Source organism: Coenobita brevimanus, chromosome 45 (assembly GCF_032717465.1).
Source record: "Coenobita brevimanus isolate Jiangsu-jjx chromosome 45, ASM3271746v2, whole genome shotgun sequence".
Lineage (NCBI taxonomy): Eukaryota > Metazoa > Arthropoda > Malacostraca > Decapoda > Coenobitidae > Coenobita > Coenobita brevimanus.
The window spans coordinates 24,484,680-24,505,127 of record NC_136998.1 but is presented as its reverse complement, the minus strand read 5'-3'; positions in this window follow the sequence as shown (position 1 = coordinate 24,505,127).

Below are 20,448 nucleotides of genomic sequence, written 5' to 3'. Positions count from 1 at the left end.
TATTATCATCATCATCATCATTATTGTTATTACTTATTCCTTGCAGTCATAGGCTGCCACTCAATACCAACTTCACCAACTTTTGACCTTCACCTCCTCCTCCTCCTCCTCCTCCCACACACCTGAATTCTCACTTATCTCACATTTCTTCAGCCAGACCTCACTCTCTCGCTGATACACTCTTCTTATTAATAATTCCCGACATATTAGCACATCTGACACTGCCAATTACTCCTGTAATTGGCTGAATGTAAGATAAGGCTGGTAATTGAGGAACGTATTTCTTAAGGTAAGGAAGTTAATAAGCATCTGCTGGCGTGGCGTGAATCATTTGCCTGAGGTAGGTGTGTGGAAGGAAGAACACATGTTTAAGTATATGGAGCAGAAGCCTGCAAGCTGGTGTTAGGTGCGGCCACACTTGTTGTAGACATGTGATCGACAAGACGAAGCGACGCACCGGGTTAGAGCCGCTGCAGTATCTGAGTTTTAATGTTGGACGGACCACTGAGCCTCGTTTCCTCTTGTCGATCACATGTTTGTAGCAAGTGTGATCGCACAATTAGACACGCTTGGATACACATTAGACATCATTAAAGCAATCACACCCACACACACACCCACACACACAGACACACACACACACACACACGAGCCATAGTCAGTCCACTGCATGGCGCAGACCTCTCATCTTTTTCCATCCCGTTCTACAGAATTAGCTACCAGCCTAGTCCATCGAATGTTGAAAAATTTCCCCATTTCATGCCTTCATTTTGCACTTTTTCTGGCTCGTCCTCTCATATATCTCTGAATTGCCTCTCCGTTACCCTGGTTGTTCGTCTGTTGTCTGCTCTGCCAGGGACATAAACTGTCCAGATTATCTACTTTCTTCCCTTTTCCTGGAAACTCTCTCTGCAAGTCTAATTATTTTCTTGGTTACATTGTTAAAAATTTTATTATGGTCAACTGTCGTGTAGCTACGAAATAATCCAGTTTTTTCACTTGGCTGTTCTGCATCTATAATAGAGCTAATTCATACCTTTTTTTTTATATTTTGTTACTTAAATCGTCTCGTATAATGGACTCATATTTAGTTCAGTGGCATATATATATTCAGTGATATATGTATATATTTTCTACCAGTAGCATCCTCTTAAGGAGACATCTGCTTTCTTCCCATGCCAAGCCTCCATCTGTTTCTTTTAGAATTTCACAATTCCTTGAAGTTTTACCATCAAAATGTTTGCAGTTCCTCTTTAGAAGTTTCCTTTCTCCTACTTGTACAGGTGTTCGGTACCTGTTTTTTAATTTGTTCGTTCGTTTGCTCTTTGTCGTGGTCTACTTCATCCATCAATGCGAATATTTATTCTGAGCTAACAAACTTATTGCCTCTCATAGTACAAGATATGACTGTTCACATCGACTCAAGCTCTCGCCTGTTGTGAGATCCGGTACAACGTTATAATATATCGTAATTGTAAATATTATATATCGTAGCCGTCGCCGAACTATTGTAACAGTGTGTTGATTTGCAGAGATTTAACGGAAGAAGAGAATGTTCATTGAACTTGTTGTAGATGGCAGGAGAAAGATAAAGCTGAGTCTGGGGTTTGATTGCAGTTTATTTTCTTCAAAGGGAATATCTCAAGAGTAATACTGAGGTGCGTAATAGTATATCTAACAAGCCCGTACTGAGATGAGAGCAGTTACTGGTTAACCCATGCACTCCTTCCTACTCTCCACGCCGTCTCTATTCACTCCTAAACCCCTTCTGCCCTGTCTCTCCCATTTCTCCTTTATATGTCTGGTTGTGTCACATGTATGGGCACGGGTGTGTGGAACCTTCCCGTGCCTGGGGACTTTCTGATAAGGCGTCACACTTTGCTCTGTGTGTGGAATTCCTAACTGAGAATGTGCAAACTCCACTACCTCTAGCCCTCTCGCCCAGGCATGACTTTCATCTAACCTCTATGATAAATATATACATTACTAGCTATTATTTAGTGTGTCATGATATTCACACCCCAGCTGGCGTACCTACGTCAGCCTGTAGTAACCAGTTACATTACAACCTGTTATTACATGGTATTCATAACAATATTGTAGAGACACAATAATACTGTAGAAATATAATACACTGTAGTAATATATCGTATGTATAATGGAGTAAATGCATTTTAGTAAAATACCGAATATAGAATATTGTATAAAATACCGTATTGTAGTAATATATTAGCACAAATGTGTGTGTACAACAGACATACGCATATATTTATGCAATGGTGATATAATTGCAATACCATGCCAAGACTATAGTAAGAGTCACATTTATATATGTAATGTACTTATTTTCAATCTATCTATTTATCTGTCTCTATCTCTGTCTCTGTCTGTCTGTCTGTCTCTCTCTCTCTTTATGAGATATATTAATAGTATTATATTAATTGGATACATATATATCAGTTTATCATTTATGCATGAATTGATTAATATTATATAATATGTTACTCCATACTATTATGCATTTTGTCCATATATATATATATATATATATATATATATATATATATATATATATATATATATATATATATATATATATATATATTTACACTATTTACATATTATACACATTTCACTCATGGGGTCTCACTTGAATGTTTACTCTTCCTTATGTAAATACTGACTCCAAGTTTGCAATCCTTGCTTGCATTCTGTCCATCGCCAATAGTAATATACCAAATACAGTGGAGAAGATTATACAGACAACTAGAGCTAGGCTATACACATAATATGGATTGAACATACTTATACTCAATTCTCCCCAGGCCTTTATTGTTTGATTTATTTATTGCATAGTTTCAGACTTAGGTGAAGTCAACTTAATATTTGTGCTCATGTTTAAATCCATCACAAGTTGTGGTGGGAAGTATTTGTGTGTGTGACTGAGGATGGCATAGTGATTGTTTGTAGCTAAGGTGGACAAAGATGGTGTAAGTACAACACAATAGTCAGGTGCTGTGTATAATCCTGATGCTGAAGTATGAGAGGGTGGTGTATCTGGACAAATTACGAAAACTGATTGGTTATGAGTGAAGTAGAGAAACTGTGAATGCCCGATGCGCTGATGATGTGTGAGTTTATCTGGAGCAAATGTGAAGTTGCAATGCTGATGATTTCACGATTTCTTATAACAGCCATTTCACAAGGGACTGTTCCAGTTGGCTGAAACGTGAAAATGTACGCAGGACAAAGGTGAACAACATGTAAGGATGTACGACACTTTCGTTCCATTGCTGATTCACTTGCGATAGTGACACTGTCCTGTCTCTTGGAGACCATGATGAGTTTGGTGTCGGAGTTGATGTTGAAGATGACCAAGGTGTCATTATTCTTAGAAGGAAAAAGGTATATATGATAGACTGTGAACATATTATCTGTTATGAATGGTTCGTGAACTATTACTGATGTTGGTGTTAGAGTCGCTTTTATATATGGATAATATAGCATGAGATTCTTGGCCTGGAATAAAGGCTTCAAACCATCTTTATGTATGCCTTGACTGATTATTTGAGGTAGATCGGGAACTGGAAGTAAGTTAAAGGTGATCTTTCCATGACCAGCATTAGCAATATCTTTCATCAAAGCTTCATAACGAGCTGTAGTGTTGTCTAACTGAAGTATTATTATGTCAGTATGTTCCATGATTACTGAGAAGTGTTGAAAAAGTGTCATGTTTCTTTCCATTGCATTTATTTTGTCCACACTCTTGTAAGGTATACTAAATTTCTGCCTTTCTGAGAAATTTCACAATCGTCATCATTGCTGTGTTTTGACTGTCAACTAGCTTTTGTTGATATGTTAATACCTGAGCTATCTTATTAAATATGTTGTTTATTTCTTGAAGATTTTCTTCTGTAGCCAATCCAAAAATATTCCCTAGAATTGCACCACCCAGGTTGAACAAACCGCGCCTCTCATGTGTATGTGTGATGTTGTTCATGTCCCTAAGTGCCTCCGTTCCACGAGATGGGATATCTTGGATCATGATGAGCATGGATATTTAAGCTTACTCTAGTTTCCATTTTGCTAACTTCATGATTTCAGTCACTTCCTTTGTGTTCTGAGCTTCTGAAGCAGAACTTATCACAGCTTCCAGTGTCCTCAGTGGCTTGGCAATGTTCTCCAATAAAACCAGTAATTCATATAAACTAATTTCAGTACTCATATCTTTCACGATTGCTGTCGAGGCCACTGAGGCTATGAGGCATCCTTGCCTTACTATATGTTGAGGGTCTAAGTGAGCCGATCCTCTTGCTATATAGATGATAATCCATGGTGTAAGTCCCCTCATCGTTACCTACCGGAAAAAAATCTGTTAATTAACTAGTCGAGTCATGCTGAAGTTGATGATAGTGATGATGCGCATTACTCGTACAACTGGCTCTTGGAGAATAATAACTTTGTTCGTTGTTTCACAAATAGAAGGAGTTGAAATCGATTCCTAGCTCATGTAAATGCTGTATTGTGGCATTTGTAGCAACAGTTGCACCTATTTTTGTTTGTTTGTTATGTGATCATTTCCTCTAGTTTATTTTCATCAATAGTGTTCGTTTTCTTTGGTGGTGTCCGAGGTTCCATAATAGCTGGCTAAATTCCTTGGGACCCTTTTTAAATGATCAACATGAATTTGTTTTTCTTCGGCACTCAACAGTGACCTAATTACAACAGTGTTTGCTGTCTTCTTAATTACTCTGTATGGGTCTTCCAATTTGGAGATAGTTTATTGTCCCTTGTGTGAATGATACCATAGACAATGTCTCCTAACCTCATAGTTGATTCTTTTGCCTTTTTAATGAATTACTCCATCATTTCTTCCTTGGACATCGATAATTGTTTCTTAATAGTTGTGTATATCCTGGAGTTCACACCTTCTAGAATTTCATACGGTTAATTTTTGTCTGTCCCGTAGGTAATGAAAAGTGGTGTGTCTTCTATAGACTTATTTATTGCTCCATTAATTGATGCTTCCACTCTGAGAATCCAATCATCCCAGCTTGCATTATTTTCACTGAGAATGTGTGGTAGCACATCCAACACTTTTTTGTGTTGTCTCTACAAACCCATTGGATGCTGGGTGATAGTCTTTGACATTTACCTTTTTTATATAGTATTGTTTATATATTTCTTCCAAGGTTTCAGAATTAAATTCACCTCCATTATCACTTATTATTACCTTAAGGGTAGTGATCCTACATATGACGTTATCTATGATTGCCCTTGCCCCTCTTTCTGCTGTCTTATCCATAATTGGGAATAAAATCACGTATCCTGAGAAATGATCTGTAGCAACTAAGAGATACTGATTACTACTGTAAGATAAGTGTAACTTAAGTAAGTCAACCACTTTAAGATAAGTGTAACTTAAGTAAGTCAACCAATGTAAGATAAGGGTAACTTAAGTAAGTCAACCACTGTAAGATAAGGGTAACTTAAGTAAGTCAACCACTGTAAGATAAAGGTAACTTAAGTAAATCAACCACTGTAAGATAAGGGTAACTTAAGTAAGTCAACCACTGTAAGATAAGGGTAACTTAAGTAAGTCAACCACTGTAAGATAAAGGTAACTTAAGTAAGTCAACCACTGTAAGATAAGGGTAACTTAAGTAAGTCAACCGCGACAACATTCCATGGTTGTTTAAGTACGGGATATTTCCCTATATGTGCAGGTGTTAACGTGCAGCCTTTGTGTCTTGCACATGACTCACATCTGTCTATAATATGATTGTATATATCTTTTCGTAACGATGGCCAGTAGTATAACATCCGGGCTTGTCTAACCGTCCTATCCTTGACAGGGTGTCTTGCATGTGGACTATTGTGTATCGTCCTTAATGCGTGAGGTATCATTTCATTAGGTACCACTAATTGTTTATTATTTTTTCTATGGTTTGGTTGTCCTGGGTTGATCCTATATAAGGCATTACTAACTATTGTGAATTGTTCGAATGGTATATGCAGCTTGGGTAATTGTATGTCCTCGCCACTTTCCAATTTGTATATAAGTTTGGATCATGCTGGATCAAGTCTTTATGCTTTCGTGATTTCATCAGGGTTTGGGATGTTTTCCTTGAGACTTACAGTCGCAACATGAATTATCGTCGGATTCCTAGATAGTGCATCTGTGACTAAATTTATTTTGCTTTGGATGTACTGAATACGTACATTGTAGTTTTCAACAGTACATTTCCATTATGCTCTCCTCCCAGAGAGGAGTTTTTCCAGGAACATGCCCACTAACAGTTTATGGTCAGTGAACAGGTGAATTTCGTATCCATATACCAAATCTCGGAACTTTTGTAATACAAAGACCAGTGGAAGTGCGTCTAGGTCTGGAGTGCAATAATTTTTCTCTTCATCTTTTATTTTATTTTTTATTTTTTATTTTTTTAAGCAAAATGCAGTTGGTAGATTTTCTGCATGCTAATCTTCTTGCATCAATACGGCCCCTAATCCTTTAAGAGATGCATCTGTGCAAATTATAAATGGTTTTGTGAAATTAGGATAGGCCAAGCAAGGTGCACCTGTAAGTTTATCTTTTAATTCATTAAATGCTAGTTTTTGTTCCTCTCGCCACTAGAATACAGCATCTTTTTATAGTAGATGGAATAATGGTTGTGCTATTTGAAAGAACTGATTTATGAAAGGTCTGTAATAGCCTGCCAGACCTAAAAATTATCTTACTGCATTTACATTTGTGGGTTAAGGGAAATCCCTTACTGCTTGTATTTTGTCCTGAGACGTGTGGATCCCATCTTATTTCCTTAAAGTAAAACTTGCATTTAGACAGCTTAATTTTCAAAACAGCATTGGCTAGCTTGTGCAGGAGCTGGTCTAAATTCTGTAGATGTTCATCTATTGTGTGTGTTGCAATTATGGTGTCGTCCAAGTAGACAATTATTTCCTTTCCTTATATTCCCGACAATACCTAATTCATTAATCGTTGGAATGTACCTGGCGCTCTCCTTAACCCCATCGGCATTCGTTTATATTGGTAATGCCTTGTATTTGTGAAGAAAGCAATGCATTTGCGTGATGCTTTATCAAGGGCGATTTGGTAATAGTCATTGAGCAAATCGACTGGGGAAAATACATTATTTACTGGTCCAATATTTTGCAAGACGTCACTTAATAATGGCATAGGAAACCGGTCTGGGATTGTGTGTTGGTTTAATTTACGGTAATCTAGTACCGCGCGCATTTCTCTATTTTGTTTGGGCAAGAAAAATAATGGGGCATTCCACGGAGAGACTGATGGCTCAATAATACACAGTTTTAGCATTTCATCAACATACTGATTTGCAAGGGTACGTTGTGAGTGTGCTACTCTATAGGCTGGTATATATATTGGTTGTGTGTCCTGGTGTACGTTAATCTTGTGTTTAATCAGGTTAATAAAGCCTATTTGTTCTCCAGGTAATGGTACAGTTTGTCGATGTTTTTGTAATAAATCTAGTTGATCATTTTCCACATCAAAATTTCCTGAGGGAATCAAATTCTCCTTGATGCATTCTCTGTCAGTCAATTTTGTATTAATGAAATTCCAGCAATAGTTATTTCCCGTATAGGAGCAGGACATGTCTCTAAATTGCATATTCAAGTCCCCCTTCTCATCTGCACTTCTCCATTCATCTGATTAATTACGAACACATAAGTTTCCCCATTGTTATTCACCTGACATATAAGACAAGAACAGTACCATTCTTCAATTTACTCTTTATGGTGACATTCATATTTGAGTTAGGCGGAATAACTACATCATTGGTGAGATGTGGGAGGAGTTCTGTTGGGGTTTTACTGTCACCTCGGTCCCTGGGCAAAAGGGATGGGGGGATGGGAGAGATAGTGTGAGTGCATATGTACCCTCGTCCGACTGAGTAGCTCTGTATGATAGTTCCAACTCTCTTCGATTTTCTACCATTGCTGGGTTACAGTTCTGGTGAAAGTTCGTCTATGAATTCATTATCGTGTTTAATTCCATTCATATGTGGGAGTAAAACTCTTTCCTCATAGTTCTAAGACATGTTAGCTCTAGTTGCTAAGTTCTCTATGATATAGAAGATAGAAGAGATTGGTCTCGTAGTCTCTGTAAAACTGATGTCTAACTGTATAATACCCTTCACGGTTATTTGTTGGCCATTTACAGCATATAAGTCTAAAACAGATTCCTCCACGAAAGTTACTTTCTTATTATTTCTAAAAATCCTCTCTAGTTCCTCTTATCCTATTTACCCTTTAGTTCCCAGAGCTGCTGGGCGAGGGATTTTGCCGGAAGGCTGCTAGGCGAACCGCCCTTCGCCTGTCGGCTCATAGTCGCGAAGCTCATAGGTCCCTACCTGGCGGTTCCCTTCTTCATTAAATTTTGATAATTCCCAGTTCCGTCCCATATTGGGAACATGGGGCATAAAGAGGTTAAATTCACTGGAGAGCCTGAATCCAAGAATAATGAAATCTTTTGATTTTCACAGAAAACGGGGACCAACATATACTCGTTTCCAAGTGTTTCCCATGTGCACTTCAGAGTTGGCTTTCTTTATGTATGGTCGTTGTTTGTCGTGGCATTCCTTTCCCGCAACGTGAAAACAGATACTAGCCTTGCAACTGTTTTACAGTGTGATGTTCAGTGTCCTGTGGTATTGTGTTTTCTACAGTATGGTTGCATCCCTTTTTCTTTGTCTCGATCCTCCTTAAGCTTAATGTAACATTCAGATTTCGTGTGACCAGGATTTGCCCAGTAATAACATACAGTATACTGTAGTAGACCTATCTCCCGAATGTGACCCTCGAGATGACTTCCCATATTTTGGTTTTCTGTGGCACGGTTTGTGCTTGGACTACGTGCAAACTTTTGAGGCTGCCCGTGGCCTGGTGTTTGAGATCTCTGCTTCGATGTCAGTTGTTGTTTGGTTTGTCTGTTTTAGGTCGCGATCGTTTTTGTTCTTTGCTTGGGTTAGATGTATTTATGGCTGCCACTGTGTAATTCACATTCTGTTTGTACTGAGTTGTGATATTTCACTCACGCCTGCTATGCTGCAGTTCATATCTACCTCGTTCATAACATCTAACATACACATTCCTGGGGTGTATGTGATAGTTTTAGCAATATTTAATACTCTTTCAGGTAATTTACACATTGCAGCTACATAACCATGGATGTCTACGACATGCATTGGCGACATCTTCCCATCAGCTGTTACCCAGTTTGAGTTTTCTGTAGTGGCTAACAGTGTTCTTTTAACTGTAGACACATCTGCTGTTATTTCACCTAAGACAGGGTTTGTGGTATGTAGTCTCATAGGATCCACAATCTTATGTAATTCTGGAACTATACCTGGCAAGAAATTTATGCCTCCAGAAAATTTCTTTAGAAATTCTGTCTTAAACTTATCATATGTCTGAGCTTATTAGAGCTTGTCAGATCGAAGCAGATCACCAGCTGGGCATCTTTTTTGGTTAATCCATGATGAACAAACAGCTTTCTTTTCAATCTCATGTATTATGTCTCATAACAAAGAGTTGCTCACAGTGATTAGTAAGGGACATAACGTCAATGCGGTCTTTTTCTGTGCGTCAGAATTTTGTAAGATTTTTATCCTCATGGTAAACATACAAATGGGGTGGGGAAGTTGGAGCTGTGGTGTTAGATCCGCTAGCCATGGTGTTTGTTTGTTTGGTCAAATTCACTTGAAGTCCCTTGTCGTTATGGGAAGGTATAGTTGCGTATGTGTTTCCTGACCTGTGAACCCTAGTAAGTAAATTTTCACAGGTGTGTATGCCAGAGCTATGATCTTGCCTCTCTACATCAGAGAAAAATGTCCAAGAAACGTCATTATCCTCAAACCCAGAAGTATTTGTTTCTTTATCTTTTGTTTGTGGAGAACTATGTGTGTTTGTTACGTTTTCCTGTTGTTCTATTAACTGTGAGTGGTCATTGGGTAAATCAGATGCTGTCTCCTCTGCCAATAAAATTGGTGGTGTTGAGAACATCCCGTCAGAGCACTAATCATTAATTAACAAACTCATTTTGCTAAGGAATGTTGTCATACAACACTTACTTTATGTATGTGTTATCTGTATAGATAACGACAATGAATAGTAATAAATGAAAGATACACACACACACACACACACACACACACACACACACACACACACACACACACACACACACACACATATATATATATATATATATATATATATATATATATATATATATATATATATATATATATATATATAATTGTTACTCTTGGTACTAGTAATCAGTAATGGACTTAATATTAATAAGTAAAGAAGGTGTATGTACGTGAGTCTGTGTATTAACGAAGTGGTGTTTGTTACTAGAAAGAGTAAAATGTGGTAAGGAAAAAGAAAAGGAATAAATGGTGTGTGAAAAGAATATCTCAGGTGGTAACATCACTCACCGCCTTATTGTTTGTACTTGTTTTTTCTCTGACTCTGTTCTCCTTAATAACTCCAGGTTAAGTGTTAGTTTGTTGTATATACGATAATTGTACTGTATCTTTTATGCAAACTGTTGATCACTCGTATTACCAATACATCCCTATAGGATAGTGGTGATTCATTTGTGATGTTATAAACAAGCAAACAAACAAACTAAAAAGGATTGTATGTGTAAGCTCTGGGAGAAATTAGTAAAAGTATATACAGTCACTTAGGAGATAGAATTATGTCACCGTCGGAGACTCAGCGCCGTGGTGATGGATCAGCGATGAATAACGTTGAGTGAGTTGAGTGGTGGGTCAAGGCTGTCTGGCAGTTTCTGAGTCGTTTGCCCCGTCATCCCTGCATCTGCGCCTCCTCAGTCTGTAGTTGTGGGTGGTGGTGGTCATGGAGGGTAGTTGGGGAGAATGGTGGGGTCAGGTTGGGGTCGATGTGGTTGTAGGTTGTGAGTCAGCGCTCTCACTAAAGCTCTGCTCACCTTGTGTTAGTTGTGTCCCCCCCCCTGTGGTGGGGGGGACACAACCTGGCCGCACTATGGGGTGGTACTACTACTCTGCGGCCAGGTTGTGTTAGGAAGAATACTGCCACCGTATTCCCTGCGTGTCGTAAAAGGCGACTAAAAGGGGCGGGGTGAGGGGACTAGGGACCCCCTCCTCTGTTTTGTAGTTCCTAAAAAGAGACAGGCCAGAGAAAGGGATGGGGGATGGAGTTATCCCCGTACCCTGAAGATTGGGTCTATGAATGTGCGTGGATGTAGTACGATTGAGGCTAAAAGGGAGGAGATTGGGAGAATGTTTGTGAAAAGAAAGTTGGATGTGTTAGCTTTGAGTGAAACGAAGATGAAAGGGAAGGGGGAATCTATGTTTGGAAGTGTGAATGGAAGATTGTCAGGTGTTGATAGAGGAAGGGCAAGAGAAGGTGTGGCCTTGTTAGTGAGTCCGAAAGTTCAGCAATGTGTGATTGAATGGAAGGAGGTGTCATCGAGACTGATGTGGGTGAAAGCGAAATTTGAACGTGAGTTGTGGGTGTTTGTGAGTGCATATGGGCCTGGTAGTGAAAGGGATGAACAAGAGAGGGAGTCTTTCTGGAATGATGTTGATGAGTGTCTCAGAGTTTTGAAGCGAATGTGAATGTGGTAATGATGGGAGATCTGAATGCTAGAGTGGGAAATGTAGCAGTTGAAGGTGTAGTTGGTATGCATGGTGTGCCTGGAAGAAATGAATATGGGGAACGAATGATAGCGATGTGTGTTGAGCGAGAGATGGTGATTGGGAATACGCTGTTTGAGAAGAAAGATATTTATAAGTATACATGGGTGAGACAGGAGGGTGGAAGGGTTGTTGATAGAGCCTTGATGGACTATGTGGTTGTGTCTAGGAATGTAATAGGAAGATTGTTGGATGTGAGAGTTCTGAGAGGGGAGGGTGGAGGTATGTCTGACCACTACCTGGTGGAGGGAAAGTTAAGAGTAGGTAAGAGATGGATGAGAGCTAGGAGGGTTAGGTGTGGCAGGGAGGTTTTGAAAGTGAGTGAGTTGGATAAAAGAGAGAAAAAGATAGAGTATCAGGAGAAATTGAAAGATGAGTGGAACGCAGTGAAAGATCGGGAAAATGGCAGCGTGGAGGAGGAATGGCAGTTGTTTAAGAGTGCTGTGGTGGGGCATGCAGAAGAGGTGTGTGGTGTGAGACGTGTGGGTGGTGGTGTAAGAAAAGGAAGTGAATGGTGGTGCGAGGAAGTAAGTATGGCTGTGGCTGAGAAGAGACGTGCATATGAAGTGTGGCTGCAGAGGAAGGATGAGATGTCATATGAAAGGTATAAGGAGAAGAGGAATAGAGCGAGAAGGGCTGTGCGTGATGCTAAAGTGGCAGCAGATGAGAGGTGGGGTAGGCGGCTGACAGAGAATTTTCAGCAGAATAAGAAAATGTTTTGGAAGGAGGTGAAAAGGGTGCGAAAGGGAGAGTCTGGGAAGGAAGAACGAGTAAAAGCAGAGGATGGAAGGATGTTAATTGAGATGGATGCAGTAAGGAAGAGATGGGCAGAGTATTTTGAAAGATTGTTAAATGTAGAGGAGGAAAGGGTGGCTGAGATTGTGGCGGATGGAAGGGTGCAAGGAATAAATGTGTTGGGAGAGTTGAATGATTCTTTGATCACGAAGGAAGAAGTGGAGAAGGCAGTAAAGGAGATGAAAACAGGGGAAAGCTGCAGGTATGGATGGGTGTGCTGTGGAATGCCTGAAGGGTGGTGGAGTGACTATTGTTGACTGGTTAGTAAGATTGTTGAATGTGTGCTTTGAGAAAGGTATGGTGCCAATTGACTGGGCAAGTGCTTGTGTGGTCCCGTTGTATAAAGGCAAGGGTGATAAGTATGATTGTACTAGCTTTAGGGGTATAAGTCTGTTGAGTGTTGTAGGTAAGGTGTATGGTAGAGTGTTAATTATGAGAGTTAGAGAGGGTACAGAGGGAGTGATTAGTGATGAGCAGTGTGGCTTTAGGAGAGGGAGGGATGCGTTGATCAGGTGTTTGCTGTGAGACAAGTGTGTGAAAAGTATTTAGCGAAAGGCAAGGATGTGTTTTGGGCATTTATGGATTTAGAGAAAGCGTATGATAGAATTGATAGGGAGGCTTTGTGGACTGTTTTAAGATTGTATGGACTTGATGGTAGGTTACTAAAAGGGGTGAAAAGTTTTTATGTAAATAGTAGAGCGTGTGTAAGAGTGGGAAATGCTGTGAGTGATTGGTTTCCCGTGAGAGTGGGGCTGCGACAGGGATGTGTGATGTCGCCTTGGTTGTTTAATATTTACATGGATGGTGTTGTAAGGGAGGTGAATGCAAGAGTTTTAGGTGGTCTGAGTCTGGTAAATGTTGATGGAGGAGAGTGGAATCTGAAGCAGCTGCTGTTTGCAGATGATACTGCACTGGTGACTGATTCAGAGGAGAGATTGAGACAGTTGGTAGAGGAGTTTGGAAGGGTGTGTGAAAGGAGGAAATTGAAAGTAAATGAGAATAAGAGTAAAGTGATGAAGTGTACGAGGTTGATAGATGGTAGGGGGATGAATATAGTTTTGAATGGTGAGTTGCTTGAGGAGGTAGATTGTTTTAAATATCTAGGGTCACATGTTGCTGTGGATGGAAGAATAGATGCAGAAGTGAAGTTTAGAATAAATGAAGTAGGAAAGGTGCTGGGAGGAATGAAAAAAGTGTTTAAATGTCGTTCGCTTAGAATGGATGTAAAGAGAAGGCTGTATGAGGGTGTTGTGGTACCGACTGCATTATATGGGGCTGAAACATGGAATATGGGTGTAGCAGAGAGGAAAAGTTTGAATGTAATGGAGATGAGATGTCTGAGGAGTATGTGTGGAGTGACGCGTATGGATCGGGTGCGAAATGATGAAGTGCGAAGGAGAACTGGAGTTGTTCGGGAGATGGCTGGTAGAGTTGAGCAGAGGGTGTTGCAATGGTTTGGACATATGGAGAGAATGGATAATGAGCGATTGGTGAAAAAGATAACTAGATCTGATGTGAGAGGTGTAAGGCTGAGAGGAAGACCACGAATAGGATGGATGGACAGTGTGAAGAGAGCGCTGGATGCGAGAGGGATGTCTGTTGAGCAAGGAAGAGTGGCTGTGCGTGACAGAAATAAATGGAGAGAAATTGTGAATGAATAAGTGATGACGCAGCCCTGAGGGGATATTCTCCCGCATTTGGTCTGATCAGCTAGTCAGGTCAGGTGCGGGTAAGGGGATGGGTCTGTTATGATGTGGCAGGGGTAAACCAGTTCTGCTGTCGGGCCCTGCTGCGGATGTCACTGATTGCATTTGCCCAGTTGACCCTTGTGCGGTGTGGTGCGGTGAGGATCTGTCCGTTCTCCCCTTTGGGGCTAAGATGCAAATGAATGTGTTTGAATGGATGAGTAAATGGAGAGTGAGTCGTCCTGTCTCGGCTACCTCCCTTTCCTTGGGGGAAGCAGCCTAGGTATATAGATAGATAGATAGACTTTTGTGATTTACTTGTAGGCATGTAGAGCTGTCATATATACGTGGGTTGTTTTGTGACATACGTAGATACTTGTAGTGCATCGTGAATCACTGAACTGAAGCTGATCTTGGTTACCTTTTCACCTGTCTGTAGTTAACTCACAGGATCGTAATATATCTATTTGATTGTAGAATTGAGTCTTGAATTGTTGTTGATTGTTGATTGATGTAGAAATTGGAAGGTTGGTTGTAACAATAGATCGTCAAACCACTGCCAGTATAAAGTTGTGAGGTGTCGTGTGGCTCGAACTTGTAGTAGTTTTCTGTTGTCTATCTTGATTATGTAGAGTCAATTGTAGACTCCTCGACGTGATTCGTACGCTTGCTGCCACCATATATAATATATCGTAATTGTAAATATAATATATAGTAGCCGTCTCCGAGCTATTATGTGTTGATTTGTAGGGATTTTACGAAAAGAGAGACTGTTCATATTACTTGTCGTAGATGGGAGGAAAAAGGTAAAGATTAGTGTGGGGTTTGATTGCAGTTTATTTTCTTCAAAGGGAATATCTCAAGAGTACTACTGAGGTAAATAACTGTACTGTACGTCTCACTAGAGCATACTGAGATGAGAGCAGTTACTGGCTAACCTGAGCACTCCTTCCTACTCTCCTCGCCGTCTCTATTCTCTCTTAAACCCCTTCTGCCCTGTTTCTCCCATTTCTCCTCTATATGACTGGTTGTGTAACGTACGGGTGTGTGGAACCTTCCTGAGCCTGGAGACTTTCAGATAAGACGTCACACTTTGCAGTGTGTGGAATTCCTAACTGAGAATGTGCAAACGCCACTTCCTCTAGCCCTCTCACCCAGACACGACTTTCATCTAACCTCTATATTAAATAAATACGTTACTAGCTATTATGTAGGATGTTATATTTTAGAGTCCTGACAACGTAACCCCTCTTACTTCTTGTTTACGTCTTACATATGCCCTGTTCAGTGCAGTTATATTCTTCATAACACCATTGTGTGTTGTGTCAGTGAGAGTGAAATATGTCATTCTTTGTTTCACCATATGGTACATTCCAAATCCACTTCCTACACTGCTTGTATTGAAGGAAGGCATTAATCACATTAAATTTCATTAACAGAGCGTCTTAAATATTCTGATAACGCAAGTCCATTATCTTACCTGCCTTAAGTTTTATGTCTCCCATCACAATCGTATGCCAGGTCTTATTCTTTTCAGAGTTTCCTTTTCATCTTAATAACATTTCCTCTCTCCTCGACCTTATAAGCAGACGTTGAAGTATATACTTGGATTATATTTCATTTCTGTCGTTTTTCATTTATATCATTCTGTCTCGTGTAGTTTAATTTATTTTATACTAAAGTCTTTTTCATTATAACCACATAAGTTGTTACTGACCAAAAATCATTACTCATGTTGCTCGTTGTCATGTTTACGTTTGCATCGCAGGACATAATCATCAGACAGTTCTATAAATGTCTCATCAGGTGCTGTGACCTCACTAAGACCTGTGATATCTTTGTTTACATAACTCGCAACGCTGATAAGGCATGCCAACTTTGCTTCACAAGCAAGAATGAGGACGTTTCAAGTTCCATGATTTTGTTTCCAAAGGCGGCTAGACGGAGAAACATAGACATTCTTCGCAGCCCTTTCCTCCAGAATAGGTTTGATCCCATTATGGCCAATTTTTCCATTGCTGTTAGGAACCGTGGCCCTTGACTTGATAGAACTAGTTGTATTTGTTTAGGTGTGAAGTATTTGCTCACAAGGCCAAGTCAGCCACTTACTGCAAGGTAAGATGATCCCTAACAAGGAACCTCTCTAGTATGGCTGCACCTTTTTTTTTTTTTAATGCTAGGTTTAAGGAACCAAGGGCCACGAGCCTGCATTTTACCGTTCCTTCTGAAGAGAAAAACAAAATACAAGGGAAAGCCAAATTCAAGATCCGATCATTTTGAGATGCCTGGACACACTGCGTTTGAAAGACTGGAGATCATACCTAGCAGGAAATACAGACAGAGGGAGACAGTTCCAGTGCTGACCTGTTGCATAAATGAAGGACTGGGAGTAACGGTTAAATCTTGCATTAGAGAGTTAGACAGAAAAGGGATGAGATTTTGCTGCTAGACGGGTGCAACGCGCCCGTTGTAGAAGTGGAGAAATTCAAGCAGTTCAGAGGAGCAGTGACCATTGAAGTAGCGATGCGGCGAAGAGACAGAGGTTGAAGGGAACCAGTAAGAGAAGGAGAGTTAATGAGACGAAAAGACTTTGACTCCATCCTATTGAGAAGAGCTGTATGTGGGGAGCATCCCCACACATGAGAGTTGTACTCCACACACGGGCGGATAAAACCCGTGTATAGTCAACAACTGTTCAGGGGTAAAGAATGAACGGAGTCGGCTTAGCACACCCAATCTCTTAAAAGCAGATTTTACGAGATGTAATATGATCTTTCCAAGATATGTCCCGAGTAAATGAAACCCCAAGCATGTTCAAGGATGATGTAGGTTTAAGCTGAATATTATTAAACATTAGTGGGTTCACATGTGGAAGATTTTGTCGGGTTGATAGGTGTAAGAACTGAGTCTTTGATGCATTAAAAAGAACAAGATTATTTTTACCCCAGTCAGAGATACGAGCCAAGTCAGACATTAGGTGTACCATTGCCTCATCCCTTTGTTGTTGAAGTAACTGCAGAGATAGACGTTGCAGGAACCGAATGGAAAAGTGAAGGATGGAGTCATCAGCATACGAGTGGATAGGGTTAGTTGTACAGCGTAGAAGATCACTGATGAATAAATGGAAGAGAGTTGGTGATAGGACGGAGCCCTGAGGAACACCGCTATTGATATATCTAGAAGAACGATGGCCGTCTACAACAGCAGCTATAGAACGACCAGGAGGGAAGTTATGGATGAAGGAATAGATAGTAGGCTAGAAACCGTAAGAGGACAGTTTGGAAATTAAAGATTTATGCCAGACTCGATCGAAAGCCTTTGAAATGTCAAGTGCAGTGGCAAAGCTTTCGCCAAAGTCCCGAAAGGAGGATGACCAGGAGTCTGAAAGGTAGGTGTAGACTAGTATAGCTCCGCTGATGACTGAGATGCACAAGGTTCCTCGCCACTGCAAGCTAGTATTTCTTTATAGATGTACCTCTAATAATTACATAAAAAATCTTAATAGGTTAATTTTGTAGTATTATTTGGACTATTATACATTTTTTTGTCTTTCTTTAGAGTTCTGTAAAAAAAATATATATATATTAGTCATTACCCTTACTTAAAACAGTTCTAAAACTACAAGGTCTTTGTTATACTAAGGTCACAAAAACTGCACAAGATGCATATAGGAATTTATTCATTAAAGTACATAGTTTTAAACTGAAAGAACATACCAGTCTAGAAATGCGCAATAATACCTGTGATGTGCGTGGTGTGGTATGGGAAGGGAGGGAAAGAAGCGAGAAAGAAGATGGAGAAAGAGGAGAGAGATGGTGAAAAGGAGAGGGAGAGGTGACAAGAATATATGGGAGGAGAAAGAGGGACTCTGGAATGAAGGTGGATATGGTAGATGGGAGATGTGGAAGGTGAGGGGAGAAGGAAAAAGAATGATGGGAAGGAAGGGGAGTAGACAGAGGAATAAATTAAACAAAGAAGAATAATGGAATGAATGTGTGGAGGGGAGAGGAAAGAGATAAAGGGAGAGGAGACTGAGAGTTTGAACTGAGGTGAGACAGAAAGAATGAAAAGGAGATGGAAAAAGGTGATTGGAAGGTAGAGAGGAGATATGAAGAGGAGAGTAAGAAGAGAGAGGGAGCATGTGATGTTGCGCTTTTGGTAGTGTGTATTGTAAACCCATTCAGTACGATGACGTTCATATTTCAGTCTTGCACCACCAGACAACTAAATAATCTTCAAAAGTAATGGTTGTTAGTGAGATAAAAATGGATGTGTGGAGTGCTGTACACTACTATATTAGGTATGGTGTGATATGGTGATTGTGATATGGTGTGGTGACATGGTGTTCCTGGCTACACACACACAGCCAAGAGGCGCTGGTTCTGGTTTACTTAAGTGTAGTCGGTTCAGTGGGTTCCATGTGTTCAAAAAGATCCAGTCTTCATACAATTGATGGTGTCCATCTGTGGGCGAGAGGGAAAGTGAGATGAAAAATTTTTTGTGGGTGGGTTGGTGGGTGGGTGGATGTGTGTGATTGGGAGAGAGAGTGAGGAGAAAGTGAGAACTAAGATAACAGGAGGAGGAGGAGAACATGAGAGGCATGAGACTTCGGAAAGAGAAGGAGAGAGAGAAAGGGGATGAAGAAGGAAGGACGAAAGGAAAAGGGAGACAAATGAGAGGAAGGGAGAACGGAAAGGGAGGGTGAGAGAAAAGGAGAGAAGGGAAAGAGAGGGAGGGAGTGGGAAAAATGGGGAGAAGAGAGAGGCAGGTAAGAAGGTATGAGAGGGGTTAAGGAGGTGGAGACAGGTAAGTCCCACGCAGGTGATATGACGCCAATGTGCTTACGTAGTGAGCACCTGAACACGCCCTTTCCCCCTCCCCCGTCTCTCTCTCTCACACACACACACACACACACACACACACACACACACACACACACACACACACACACACATACACACCTATAATACCGGCTCAGTATTTCGTCTTGTGAATAGCGTCTGTAGTTAGAATAAACTAATTCTGTCAGTGCTGTACAAATTATTTGTAAAGTAGTTAATGATTTAATAACTCCTACTGAGGGATTAATATAGTAGGAACGAAGTCCTAAAGTGTTTCTTGTTACAAAAACTTTAATAATAAGCATAATAATAATAATAATAATAATAATAATGATAATAATAATAATAATAATAATAATAATAATAATAATAATAATAATAATAATAATAAAAATAATAATAATAATAATAATAATAATAATAATAATAATAATGATAATAATAATAATGACAATAATAATAATAATAATAATAATAATAATAATAATAATAATAATAATAATAATAAAAATAATAATAATAATAATAATAATAATAATAATAATAATAATAATAATAATAACAATAATAATAATAATAATCCATCCATCCATCCATCAGCCAATCCCACGCAGCCCCATGAGGAGCGTAGAAGCCCGGGCCTAGGCAGTTGGTCCTGACATTTAAGATGAGAGTGACCAGCCTCACTCATCCCTGAGTGGCATTACGTGAGCAATAAACCCAAACCATCCCTTGGCTATAAACCTTCACCGGCTCCGATTGGAGCACAATAATTACCCACGAAACCTCCAAGCGCCAAAATTTGGTTATATGGTTACCACCCAGCGTAGTAAATAGTTTCCTGGTGTATATGAAACCATTTGGCTTTTCACTCACTGTAAAATCACCCATAGGCAGAAGGAAGAGGAAAGAATGAAGGAATGAAAGACAGAAGAGGGAGTGTAAAGTCACCCGTAGGCAGAAGAACAAGGAAAGAATGAAGGAAAGAAAGATAGAAGAAGATGGAAGGAAAGAAGGATAGAGGAGAGGACAGGGCAGACACCCGAGAGCTGCACTACATTGAGTGAGTGGATGGTGAGCGCCCCCACCTACCACAAAATAATAATAATAATAATGGTAACTAGAATGGCACGCAGTAGAGCGCATACCTCCGCCAACGCTCTATCTAGCAATGTTAAAGAAAGTGAAAAGAAAAAAAAGATAAAGAAAATCCTGGATCCGCACTTTATCCGGATCCCCACTAACAATTTAATGGTCTGTGTTCTGGTCCAAGGCCCATTGTTCTACCAAGTTGCGTGGAAATCCGTCCAGTAGTTTTTGTGGAAACTTGCTCGCAAACCAACTAACCAACCAACCAACAAACGGACAGGGGTGAAAACATAACCTCCTTGGCGG